The 14,196-nt window shown below is 40.0% G+C and overlaps 1 long non-coding RNA gene across 1 annotated transcript in view; it reads left to right on the forward strand.

Annotated features, from left to right (window-relative positions):
* The window catches only part of LOC119469593, a 20,176-nt gene extending 10,978 nt beyond the window's left edge, over nt 1–9,198 (forward strand). The window contains exon 3 of the long non-coding RNA XR_005198428.1: nt 9,188–9,198. This is a non-coding gene — a long non-coding RNA (uncharacterized LOC119469593). The remainder of the gene's footprint in view (nt 1–9,187) is intronic.
* The last annotated feature ends 4,998 nt before the right edge of the window (nt 9,199–14,196 follow it).

Below are 14,196 nucleotides of genomic sequence, written 5' to 3' on the forward strand. Positions count from 1 at the left end.
GTAGAGACGGGGTTTCACCATGTTGACCAGGATGGTCTCGATCTCTTGACCTCGTGATCCACCCACCTCGGCCTCCCAAAGTGCTGGGATTACAGGCTTGAGCCACCGCGCCCGGCGAATTCCGTACATTTTCAAAAGAGCATTAAAGTAAAAAGACATGACACTATTCAGAGCTGGTTAATTATGTGGTAAAAAGTGGATGGCTGGTGTGTCTTTTTCATTTCAACCAATATTAAATACCAGTTTGGGCAGCAAAACAACTTTATGCCAAAGCGCCACTTGAAGCTGGGTTTATGACGTGTTTCTCCTTTTGTCCTCTATGGGTACCCCCAAAATGCAGGCTCAAGTCCCCTGCCTCTTGATTCTGCTCAGCAGTTTCCCCCCCTTGGCTTACTGTCCAACTTTGGCCTGCTCTTCCAAATCTCCCTCTTTTCCCCAGGAACAAGCTGCTTCTATGCCAAGGGTATAGCTTCCTCCTTGCAGATTTTCCTTACATCTCTGACCTGGAAAAAGGGGGTTTTTCATTTTGCTAGCTTTTTAGTGCGCTTTTGAGATCATTATTGTAAAGCCCTCTGTAATAATATTGTTTCTCATGGATTGAAATGTATTGTTTCCGGTAGGATTTTTGGCTAGATGTGGGAACAGAAGAACAAGTTGAAATGACTCTGAAGCTTATGGGAGGACTGGGTATCATTAACTGGCACAGAGGGAGAAAGACAGGCTCTAGGTGGAAGACATGTGACTTGCTTCTGAAAATAGTGGTGTGAGATTCTGGCCTGCAAAAACAGCTGGAGTTATGAGCTAGAAATACGGACTTAAAAAATAGGATTTTGAGTGTGAGTGTGTGTGTGTATATTGAAAATACAGAAAAATAAAATGTTATCCATAAAACAGATCATGATTCTTAATACTTTAAGCAAATTAACTTCTGTTTTTCTCCTCTGGTTGTATGTGTACAAAAGTATTTATATAGCTGGTGTGGTAGTTCACACCTGTAATCCTAGCACCTTTGGGAGGCTGAGGCCGGTGGATCACTTAAGGCCAGGAGTTTGAGACCGGCCTGGCCAATGGTGAAACCCCGCCTCTACTGAAAATACAAAAATTAGAGCTGGGCGTGGTGGCATGTGCCTGTAGTCCCAGCTATTTGGGAGGCTGAGGAACAAGAGTTGCTTGAACCCTGGAGGCAGAAGTTGCATTGAGCCAAGACTGAGCCACTGAACTGCCTGGGTGACAGAGCAAGACTCTGCTCAAAACAAACAAACAAACAAACAAACACATATATATATATTTATATACATACACACACCCACCTTCACACACTTTAAAATGTAGAAATTATATTTTGTATTCACCATTTTCCCCCTCTGTGAGTGAAGAGGCCCAAGGCCAGTTGCATAGTACTTCTGTTAAGAGTTAGCTCCAAAAGAGGTCATGAATGAATCTGTGGGACTTGTTGAAATTGCACAGGGTGAGATCCTACACAGATGTAGAAGAAAATGTGGCAAGAATAGGATTTTGGAAACTTGCCTAAACTTTGCTAAAACTTTCAGGATTCAAGAATCAGAAATCGTAAAGAGGTGGGAGAATTAGGAGTTTAGTGTCAAACTGGGAAGAGCAGAGCACATTCCAAGAAAAAAGGAGGAAAAATATTGTTTGGCGTTATAAAGAGGTAGAGCTCGATGAAGACTAAGGCTTGAGATACCAAATTGAGGGCGTAATGGCAGGCACATGCTTGTCATCCCAGCGCTTTGGGAGGCCTAGGTGGGAGGATGCCTGGAGTCCAGGAGTTTGAGGCTGCAGTGAGTTATGAGCCACTGCATTCCAGCTTGGGCAAGAGTAGGACCCTGTCTCAAAACAGCAACAACAAGACACGAAATTGAGAAAACTGTTACTTGAATATGTACTTGAATATATATTCTGTCCAGCAGTGATGGAATAACAAGGACTGGATTTACCTTGCTATTTTAAGCAACTAGACAGCTGGACAATATATGAAATAGCAATTTGTAGGCATTGGGTGACAGGCAGCGCAAGACTGTTGTCACTGAAAGGTGGGAAACAAACCTGCTGGCTGTATGGCTGCCCCAGGTTACCATCTGGAGATGGTTTTCAGGCTGCAGAGCAGGGATGGCAAACCCAAATAAAGCCTGGTGTCTTACTGAATTGAGAGGACAAGATGGGGATTGGTGGGGAGGAAAGATTATCATAATTTTTGGGGCAGAGTACCAGAGAGGTGGGAGTTGTACACAGAACTCCAGAGGCAGGTGGAGGAGTCTCCTGAAGTGAGGTTGAGTCCTGATCTACACATGCATGAGAGGAGAGCACCTGAGGTCAGAGACAAGAACCCCACTGGAAAGGAGCAGGCCAAACGATTCCTGGAACTCACACAGAGCTGGAATCGTCTGTGTTGCCATTAGCCAGAGTATACACAAGGGCATCAAAAGGGCATGGCCTTTTGTAACGAGGCTAAGTTAGCCCTAAGTTAAACGCTGCTCTGGACCTACTCTAACAATGAAAAAGCAAGTCTTGGAAGATTTAAAGATTTCTCTCACACAGCTGATTGAAAGAATCTTACCTGAGTGTGAGAGCAAAGTCCAGTGCTATTTAAAGGAATATATAAAATCCAAATCACAAAACTCATAACGTTAGGCATTCAATAAAATGACCAAGAATGCAAAAAACCAGGAAAAGTGACATAATCAGGAGAACAGTCATCAGAACTAGATCCAGAAATGACAGAGATGATGGAATTAACAAAGACATGAAAACAGCAATTATAAATATGCTCTCAGTTCAAAAAAGTAGAAGAGATGGTTAACATAATGGGAAGAGAACTGGAAGGTATATTTTTAAAAGACCCAAACAGAACATCTAGAGTTGGGAATAAATTTTAAAGTACAATGATGGTATTAACAGTAGTTGAGATACTGCGCATCAGTGAACTTCAAGACAGCAATAGAAACTGTCCAAAATGAGGACAGAAAGAAAAATGGAAAAATTGATAGAGCATCAATTATAACAAAGGCAGTTGTTAGAAATAGAAACATTCTGACATATATGTAATTGGAGCCACAGAAAAGAGGGAAAGGGGAGAACAGAAAAAAGATTGTAAAATATAATGACCAGAAAATTTCCAAATTTGATGGAAACTATAAGCCCGCATATTTAAGTATCCCAAGGAGAATAACTATAAAGGCACCAAGGCACATCATCATCACATTGTTGACAACCAATAATAAAGAGAAAATCCTGAAAGCAGGCAGAGAAAAATACACATCATGTACAGAGTAACAGAGATAAGAATGACAGCAGACTTCTCATCAGAAATTTAGCAAATCAATATACAATGGAGAAACCTCTTTAATTTTTCTTCCCCCCTGAGACGGAGTCTCACTTTTGCCCAGGCTGGAGTGCAGTGGCATGATCTCGGCTCACTGCAACGTCTGCCTTCTAGGTTCAAGTGATTCTCCTGCCTCAGTCTCCCAAGTAGGTGAGATGACAGGCTCATGCCACCACACCTGGCTAATATTTTTGTATTTTTAGTAGAGGCGGGGTTTCACTACGTTGGCCAGGTTGGTCTCAAACTCCTGACCTCATGATCTGCCTGCCTTGGCCTCCCAAATTGCTGGGATTACAGATGTGAGCCACTGTGCCTGGCCTGGAGAGACACCTTTAAGGTCCTTTTTAAAAAAGCCTACTGGGGCTGGGTGCAGTGGCTAACACCTGCAATCCCAGCAGTTTGGGAGGCTGAGGCAGGAGGATTGCTTGAGTCCAGGGGTTTGAGACCAGCCTGGGTGACTTGGCAAAACACTATCTCTACAAAGAATACAAAAATCAGCCAGGCATGGTGGTGTGTGCCTGTGGTCCCAGCTCCTTTGGAGACTGAGGTGAGAGGATCGCTTTAGCCCGGGAAGCTGAGGCTGCAGTGAGCTGTAATTGAGCCACATTGCACTTTAGCCTGGGTGACAGAGCGAGACCCTGTCTCAAAAAAGAAAGGCCTACTGGAACTTGTTGCCGGCTGATCTCCACAAGAAATGTTGAAGTTGTTCAGGCAGGAAGCAAGTGATTTAAAATGGAAATTTAGATCTTCACAAAAGATTGAGAAGTGCTAGCGCTAATGTGGAAGTAAAAATAAGAATTTTTTTTCTTTTTTAATCTCTTTAAAAGACTCTTGTATTGAAGGTGATTGCTAACAGGTACAGGATTTCCCTTTTTGCGTGATGGAAATGTTCTGCAATTAGTGGCGATCGTTGCACAACATTGTGAATTAAAGAAATAGCAGCTTTAAAAAGATAGTTATTTAAAGCAAAAATAATAATGCATATGAGTTTTATAACACACTGGAGTAAAAGGTATGACAATAGCACAAAGAATGGAAGGGGATGGGAAGGGTATAAGAAACCTTAGTAAGGATTGATTGATTGATTGATTGAACAGTATCACTTTGTTGCCCAGGCTGGAGTGTGGTGGCACAATCCCTGCTCACTGCAACCTCTGCCTCCTGGGTTCAACAATTCTGCCTCAGCCTCCCAAATAGCTAGGATTTCAGGTATACACCACCACACCCAGCTAATTTTTTTATTTTTAGTAGAGATGAAGTTTGACCATGAGGCTGGTCTGGAACTCCTGACCTCAGGTAATCCACCTGACCTCAAGTGATCCGCTTTTCTCAGCCTCCCAAAGTGCTGGGATTGCAGGCGTGAGCTACCATGCCTGGGAGAAACCTTAGTAAGGTTCTTAAGCTATGCATGAAGTAGAATTGTCAAATTTACATCTAGAAAAGTAAAACAATTTATGTTCCCACTTCAAATGTGTAGGAGTGCCAATTTAACCATACCCCTGTCCACATGTGGTATTCGTTTTAAAACATTGCCACCCAGACTTTTAAAAAACTTCATTACCCCAGGCAACGAATCCTCACCGTGCTTGAAGGATAGTTACTTTATTTCTGAAATCTTTGAAATTCTGTCAGAATCTCTTTGCCTTAAATTTGGCTAAAACATAAAAAGTACACATTTATTTTTTTCCTTTGCTTCTCTTCCTGCCCCCTTTCTTCATAAGCATAGTTTTCTTCAGTCATTTCTTTGGTTACTACTTCAGGTTCATTTGTTCTAGAATGTGAATGTTGTGAAGGCACCTTCCATGTCTCTCCACTGGATAGCAAGACATAAAACTAGACGAGTGATTCTCAAACTTTCTGGTTTGACATTCCTGCAAACTATTGAGATTCTAAAATGCTTTAGTTAACATGGGTTACAACTATTATATTTATCACATTAGAAATTGAAACAGAAAATTAATTAATTTATTGATTTATTGAGAAGGAGTCTCCCTCTGTCACCCAGGCTGAAGTGCAGTGGCACTTGGCTTACTGCAACCTCTGCTTCCCAGGTTCAAGCAATTCTCCTGCCTAAGCCTCCCGAGTAGCTGGTGATTACAGGCATGTGCCACCACATCCCGCTAATTTTGTATTTTTAATAGAGACAGGGTTTCACCATGTTGCCCAGGCTGGTCTGGAACTCCTGACCTCAGGCGATCTGCCCGCCTCAACCTCTCAAAGTGCTGGGATTTCAGGCATGAGCCACCACACCCCGCCAAAACAGAAAAAGGTTTTAATATCAATTCATTCATTTAAAAATAAGAAATATATTATATGCTAACATAAGTAACACTTTAATAAAAAAATAACTGTTTTCCAAAACAAAAAAACTGAGTGAGAAGAGTGGCACTGTTTGACATTTTTGGAAATCTCCTTTATTTGGGAGACAGCTTGGTTCTCTTATCTGCTTCTGCATTCAATCTGTTGCAACACTGCATTTCATGTGGCCTCTGGAAAACCCTATCATACACTTGTGAGAGAGTGAGTCTAAGGCAAAAAAAATCACTAAGTGTTACTATGAAAATAGTTTTGACCTGGCCAACACCCCGCTCTGAAAGAGTCTCAGGAAACCAGGAATAGAAGAGGCAGGCAAATCCTTGTATACACCATTACCTGATTTGTGACCAAGGAAGCTCTACAGAGCAGGAGGCGATGGCCTTTTCAATAAATGGAACTAAACAGCATCAGCAGCAGCAGCAGCACTGTCATCAACATCATCATGTCATCTAGGAAAACAAAGTACCCCATCTCACACCAGACACACACAAATTCCAGAGACTTGATTTAAATGTGAAAGGCAAACAACAGCAGAAAATAAGGCAGCTTATCTTCACACAGGGATACAAAAACCCGACTACAAAGGAAAACTCAGAAATGTTCAACTACAGTAAAATTAAGAATTTCTTTAATCAGAGAAATGCAAATCAAAGCTACAATGAGATATCATCTCACTCCAGCTTAAATGGCTTTTATCAAAAAGGCAACGACAGATGATGGCGAGGATGTGGAAAAAGGTGAACCCTTGAAGACTGTTGTTGGGAATGTAAATTAGTACAAGCGCTATATGGACGTTCCTCAAAAAAACTAAAAATAGAACTACCGAGTGATTCAGCAATCCCACTGCTGGGTATACACCCAAAAGAAAGGAAATCAGTACACTGAAGAGATTCCTGCACTCCCATGCTTACTGCAGCACTATTCGCAACAGCCAAAATACAGACTCCACCTAAGTGTCCATCAATAGACGAATGGATAAAGAAAATGTGGTACTTGTACACAATGCAGTACTATTCAGCCATCAAAATGAATGCGATCCTGCCATTTGCGACAACATGAATAAAACTGGAGGACATCATGGTAAGTGAAATAAGCCAGGCACAGAAAGACAAACATTGCATGTTCTCACCCATATGAGGGCGCTAAAGAAAAAAACTGAACCCATGTAGACAGAGTAGAGGACAGGAAAGGAAGTGGGAAATAAGGAGGGATTGGTGAATGGGTACAAAAACACAGTTAAAAAGAACGAGTAAGTCTGGTGTTCAGCAGCACAAAAGGGCAACACAGTTAACAGTAATTTATATTTCAAAATAACTAATAGACTAGAATTGGAATATTCCTCACATGAAAGAAATAAATGCTTCAGGTGATGGGGTACTCTACCCTAATTTGATAATTATGTATTGTATGCTTGCATCAAAATACCACATCTACCCCATAAATATGTTTTATTATGTATCTGTAATAATTAAAAACAAAAATTAAAAATTTTTCTGTTAGCAAAGAGATACCTTTAAGAGAATAAAAAGGCTAGCCACTAGCTAGTAAAAGACAGCTGCAACACAGATATGGGGCAGGGAGGAGAGGGGACCAATATATTTATCTGTTATATAAACCAATAAAACAAAGAACACCTACCAGAAAATGAGGCAAAAGACTTCAATGAGCTCTTCAAACAGAAGATATACAAATGGCCAAAACAAAAAACATATAAAAGGCTGCTCAACCTCATTAGTCATCAAGGAAATGCAAATTAAAACCAATGTGGAGTGTTAATTAGTACAACCACTTTGGGAAACTGTTCTGTCATTTCTAATAAAGTTAAATACTCATCTACCCCATGACCCAGAAATCCACTCCTAGATATATACCCAAGAGAAATAAGTATATATAAGAATATTCATAGCAGCTTAAGTCACAATATCCAAAACCTAGAAACAATCAATAAGAAAATAAATAAAGTGTAATATAATCATACAACAGAACTCAGCAAGAAAAAAAAGAGTAACCAACAACTTGGATCAATTGCCAAAAAAACCATTATGTTGGGCAAAAGAAGCCAGACACAGTAGAGTCCATACTGTCAGAGCTCATTTACATGAAGTTCAAAAGCAAGCAAAACACATGTATAGTGGCCAAAGTCAAAATAGTGTGGATAGAATAGCAGCTTCTTTCTGGAAAAGAGCATGAGAGAACTTTCTAGGGTGGCGGAAATACTCTATATCTTCATCTGGGTAGTGGTTAGATAGATACATTTATATGTAAAATATTCTTTCAGGCTGCACGTTTTCACATTTTATTGTGTATGACATACACCTCAGTTACACACAAAAACCCATTATGTACCGACCAGAATGGTTAATAAAATTTAACAGATTGACAATTCTAAGCCTTGGCAAAGAGGTGGATAAGCAGGTATTCTCACACATTGTTGGTAAGAATCTAAACTAGTGCAACCACTTTGAAAAATAGTCTGGCATTACTAAGTAAAACTGAAGATACAAAAAAAAAAATGTTCATAGCAGCAATATTCATAATTGCTGTAAACTGGAGACAAATATCCATCAGAAAGAGAGTGAAGGCTGGGCATGGTGGCTCATGTCTAATCCCTGCACTTTGGGAGGCCAAGGCAGGTGGATCACCTGAGGTTAGGAGTTTGAGATCAGCCTGGCCAACACGGCGAAACCCCATCTCTATTAAAAATACAATAATTAGCCGGGTGTTGTAGTGTGGACCTATAGTCCCAGCTACTTGGGAGGCTGAGGCAGAAGAATTGCTTGAACCCAGGAGGCGGAGGTTGCGGTGAGCTGAGATCAAGCCACTCCAGCCTGGGTGAAAAGAGTGAAACTCAGTCTCCAAAAAAAAGAGAGTGAATACAATTGTGTTAGATTCATAGTACAGTATTATTCAGCAATGTCTAATGAACAAACTACAGCTCCATAAAACACAGGTGAATCTCATAAAATTTACGACACTGAAAGCAGCCAAGTAAAGAAAACAAACTAAATGGTTCTATTTACATAAAGTTCAAAGAGCAGGGAAAACTAAACTACTAAGTTTGGGTGCAATCTTAGAAAAGTAAGAAAATGATTTCCATGAAAGTCAGGAGAGAGGTAACATTTTTGAGGGGGAGGAATACAGCCAATTAGGGCTTTTAGGAGTGCTGGCATTGGTCTATTTAATGACCTGAATATTGGTTACAGGGTTATGCTTTGTTGATTACAACAACAAAAGATGCACTGCTCAATGATTTTTCTGCGTGTATGGTTTTTTTTGGGGGGAGGGGGATGTGTCACCCAGGCTGGAGTGCAATGGCACGATCACGGCTCACCACAACCTCCGCCTCCTGGATTCCAGTGATTCTCCTGCCTCAGCCTCTTGAGTTGTTGGGACTACAGGTGTGCGCCACCTTGCCTGGCTAATTTTTGTATTTTTAGTAGAGATGAGGTTTCACCATATTAGTCAGGCTGGTCTCGAACTCCCGACCTCATGATCTGCCCACCTTGGCCTCCCAAAGTGCTGGGATCACAGGCGTGAGCCACTGCGCCCGGCCCTGTGTGTATGTTATAGTTCACAATAGAAGAAGGTTAAAAACAATCAATGGGACCTGGTGATTGACTGAATTTGGTGAGGGAGGAGAGGAGAAAGAGTCATGGACAAGTCCCAGGTTTTTGACTTGCATGATTGCTTGGGTGGTGATGCCTTTCTTTACTTTTCTTTTTGTTTAGAGATGGAGTCTTGCTCTGTCACCCAGGCTGGAGTGCAATGGCACAATCTCTGCTCACTGCAACCTCTGCCTCCTGGATTCAAGTGATTCTCCTGCCTCAGCCTCCCAAGTAGCTGGGATTATAGGCACCCACCACCATGCCCAGCTAATTTTTTGTGCTTTTGTTTTGTTGTTTTTAGTAGAGATAGTTTCACCATGTTGGCCAGGCTAGTCTCGAACTCCTGACCTCAGGCAATCCACCCATCTCAGCCTCCCAAAGGGCTGGGATTACAGGCATGAGGCACCATGCCCAGCCAGTGATGCCTTTTGTTAAGATAGCAAACAGCATTTTCAGGGGAAGAATATGAAATAAATCTTGGACATGCTGAATTTAGAATACCTTTGAGATATCCAGGCAGAGACGTCCAGTAGACAATTAGGTAGTAGCAGATGGAGTTCTCAAGAGCAAAGGCTGGGGTAGAGATGAAAATGTTGGATTCGCCCATCAGTGAGGCCATGGACATGGCTCTAACTGTTTAGGGAAAGAAGAATGACAGAAGGGCCTAGGGCTGATTGGTGGAACATCAACATTTAATGGCCAAATACAGGAAAATAAGCCAGAAAAAGAGAAAAAAAATTGAAAGTGGTAGGAGGAAAATGAAGAACATGCCATGAACCATTAAGCAAGAGGAAAGAGCATCTCAGGAGTAAGACGTCATTCTCTGCAGGCTGATGCATAGTTGGGGGGTGACATGATTATGTGTAATTCTCAGCAAGTCAGTTTTTACTCTACCTCTTTCTGGCTGACTTGACACAAGCAACAACCCAACAGAAAACCAATGCTTCTGAGAATGGCTGCAAGTTTTTATGTGCTGTCTTTTGAGGTGAGAAACCAAGCCTGAGCTCTTCTTTCTCCTGATTCTCAGGAAGGAGGAAGGCAGATGTGAGAACACTGACTGGGTCTGTGTGTCACTGGGCAGCATCACTGTTAAAAGGTTAGCACACAGATGTGAGCTCACTTTTCTCCTTCTTCCATGTGACTGAACTGGTTGAGAAGGTTGTCACTCCCCCACTGTCGGGGATACCCATGGCCAAACCTACCCCTTGGGCAGAAGAGGCCAGGGCAGGTGTCCAAGGCCAGATCAGCAGTCAGCCAGAGCAAATGGGCTCGCTCTGGTTACATGACCCGGGGAAACTGACAGAAAGGAGTCAAATGCGGGGCAAATCTCGGTGTGCTTGGGAACTGGGGAGATGAAAAGGGTTCATCTCATGGCCTGCTTTAGTTTGAAACAATTTAAGCTTAACTAGATTCCAAAACACCAGCATTTCCACATGAGCCAGCTGAGCTCATTCCAGTCTTCTACCCTGAAGTTTGCTCCCCAAGTCCTAGTTAAAAATAAAACGTGCAGTCCTTTTGTTTTCCATTTGTCAGTGCAAATATTTAATACACATCTTTCTCCCAGGGACCCTGTAGACTTGAAAACAGTGGCTATAGATTGGAAACAACTCTGATATTCCAGGGATCCCCGACTAGAATAATAGGAAATTACCATAATTTCTCAATTTCTAACAGCATACACATAAACTGCATCTCACACACACACACACACACAGAGAGAGAGAAAGAGAAAGAGAGAGAGAGAGAGAGAGAGAGAGAGAGAGAGAGAGAGAAAGAGAGAGGGGCAGGCTCACCTAACTCAGAAAATCACACAGATTCAACAAGAATAAATATTAATTAATGTGTTCCTTAATGGCTGGTGAATAATAATGTTAACTAAAAGAAAAACAAGTTTTATTTTTAAACCCACTATTGCCCCCCACCAAATATTTAAATCACAGAGTCTAAACTGACAGAACAGCAAATTAATACAGTCCTTTGGAAGGAAAATCTGGTGATACATACTAGAAACCAACCCTGTTATATGTCGCTTTTTTAAAAAAAAAAATGACAAAAAATAATGACAAAACATTAAGTTTGATAAATCACAGTACATTCTTAAAATGAATACTATGTAAACACTTTAAAAATGACATGCTTGTGTGAGAACTAGCTTTGAAGGAGACACAGAGTATTTACAAATCATTCTACTGAATGATAGCTAGTATTGGTGGAACACCTAGGTACTAGGGCTGTGCTGACTGACTGTACACCTGCTGTTTAATTTTATAATAACCTCACAAGGGAGGTGGCATACTAACCCCATTTAACAAATAAAATGGAAGCAGAGGCTTAAGTTTATTACCTAGTATCACTGAGGGAGGGCATAGCAGAATCAGGATTTAAAACCATGAAGCCTTGATTTCAGAACCTACACTTTCACTCACTGTGCCAATGTGTCATAAAGTATACATACTTTTGAAAAAATTATTTAATATGCATCAATGTTATATATTTCTTAATATACAGCAATGTACATAAAACATCATTATGTGTTTATCTAATATACATCAATGTATGAGTTCACAGCTCTTCTAAGGATTTTTGGGTTTCTTTAGTAAATTTTAAGAAAACTGTTACAAATGAACAGTACAGATGATACAAATCTATGGCAAAAGTAACAAGGAGGCACTTCAGTGACTGAAAGTTTTGGAGAACAAAACTCTCACCTTCTCAAAAGGCACTTTCTTCTTTATAAGCTGCAGTATTGTCGGAAATTTTCACAACAATTACATATTACCTCAAAGAGTTTTTTCCAAAAAAATAAAACCACCCCTCCTGAAACATTTTTCAAATAAAACAAGAGTAAAAGCACTATCTTAATGTGTGCTCTCAGAAACTGGAAACATCCTTCATATCTAACATAAGAGTTAAATATAGTTATCAACTTGATTAGTCCTTATTACATTAATGACAGTAAGAAAAACAGATCATACTGTACTGCCAATTGTTACAAGAGCCTGAGTATACATATACCATATATCATGTTAAAGTCTCTTTAGACCCAAAATTAAAGGTGAAAAGAGAAATGAAAACAGGGAGAGATGACATAAGGCTTTTCCCTCAACTAATTTGCTCTAATCCTATCTTCGTAATACATGTGTTTAGAACAAAACAATGCTACAATGAGCATCTAGGTGAAAACTGTTATCAGAGAGGCAACTCCAGAATAGACATATACAGTATGCTCCTTGACGGAAAGACCTGATAGTGAGAACTAACTCCTTCCCATATTCATCGATAAATTTAGCACAATTCTAATCAAAATCTCAATGGGATTTGTCTTAAAACTCATCAAGATAATTCTAAAATTCACCGGAAACAGTAAATTCATGAGAATAGCTAAGAAAAATTTGAAAACGAGCATATTTGCCCTATCAGATATCAAACTTCTATAAAAAGCCACAGGGGAGGGGAGGCAATGGAATAAACACAGACAGACCTGTCACTGGAACAGAACTGAGAATCCAGAAAGAGGCCTTATTATGCAGGAAGACCTTGTGGCATTTGAAACATGAACAAGTCAGTGAACTGAGAGATGCAAAAGCCTATCCATTCGGGAAAAAGTTAGATTCCTACCCTCACACTAGACACAAAAGGAAATTCCATACAAACTACATGAGCTCAGTTAATATATGAAAATTTTTAAAAGATAATCTTGGGATGGTAGAGATTTTGCTGAACAAGAAAAAAAGAGCCCAAAAGCTTTAAAGAAGTGAATGATTTTCAAGCTGAATAATAAATTTTTTTAAGTGAAAGATCTGACCACATAAGTTAAAACTTCTGTATAAAGACATCATAAACAAAATTAAAAGACAAGTAACAAATGAGAAAATACATGTACAACATATAACAGAAGATTAACCATTGTGATATCTAAAGAACTCCTACAAAGCAGTAAGAAGAAAAGATAAACAACCCAAAAGGGGAGAAAGTGGGCAAAGGTATGAACAGGCAATATCTAGAAGACTAACGTAACACCTAGTTACATTACTACAATTGTAATTACTAAATTTGTAAATTACAATTACTAAACTTATACTACAATCTAGGGGATTAAAAAAGTCATGTTTTTTAAAACTAACAAATTACACATATTTATATGATATCAGAATGGGAAATGCCCTTTTAAACTTGAATCTACAGACAAAAATTACCAAGAAAAATCATTAAAATTTTCATAGACTTAAAAAGACCTCTGTACTAGCATATGTCTAAATCAATATGAAAAATTCTAAGATTTATCTAGGCAGGAGAAGAAACACAGTTAATAAAAACTCAAAAACCTCATTATCAAACAAGGTGATTATAAATTAAAAAATACTTTTTTTAAATGTGAAAACCATTAAACCTTGCTGATGCTTCCGGAAAATGCAAATCAAAACAATGACATGACAGTTTTCATATATCATATTGGCAAACATCTAAAAAGTGAGAATGCCCAACATTGGCAAGGGGACAGGGCACCCAATATTCCCTTACATTACTGGTGGAATTTTTAACAACATGAGAAAACAGTTGTGATATGTTTTCTTTCTTTTTTTTGGGGGGGACAGAGTCTCACTCTGTCACCCATGCTAGAGTACAATGGCACAATCCTGGCTCACTGCAACCTCCAGCTCCCCGGTTCAAGCAGTTCTCCTGCCTCAGTCTCCCAAGTAGCTGGGATTTATTTTTGTATTTTTAGTAGAGATGGGGTTTCACTATGTTGGCCAGGGTGGTCTCAAACTCCTGACCTCAGGTGATCTACCTGCCTCAGCCTCCCAAAGTGCTGGGATTACAGGTGTGAGCCACCATGCCTGGACAACTTTTTATTTTCAAAGTACTATCATTACAAACCACAGGGATTTGCAAAAAAGTACACAGGGAGGTCCAAAGTACGCTCGCCCAAATTTC

This window comes from Cebus imitator, unplaced genomic scaffold (assembly GCF_001604975.1).
Source record: "Cebus imitator isolate Cc_AM_T3 unplaced genomic scaffold, Cebus_imitator-1.0 Scaffold726, whole genome shotgun sequence".
Classification (NCBI taxonomy): Eukaryota; Metazoa; Chordata; class Mammalia; order Primates; family Cebidae; genus Cebus; species Cebus imitator.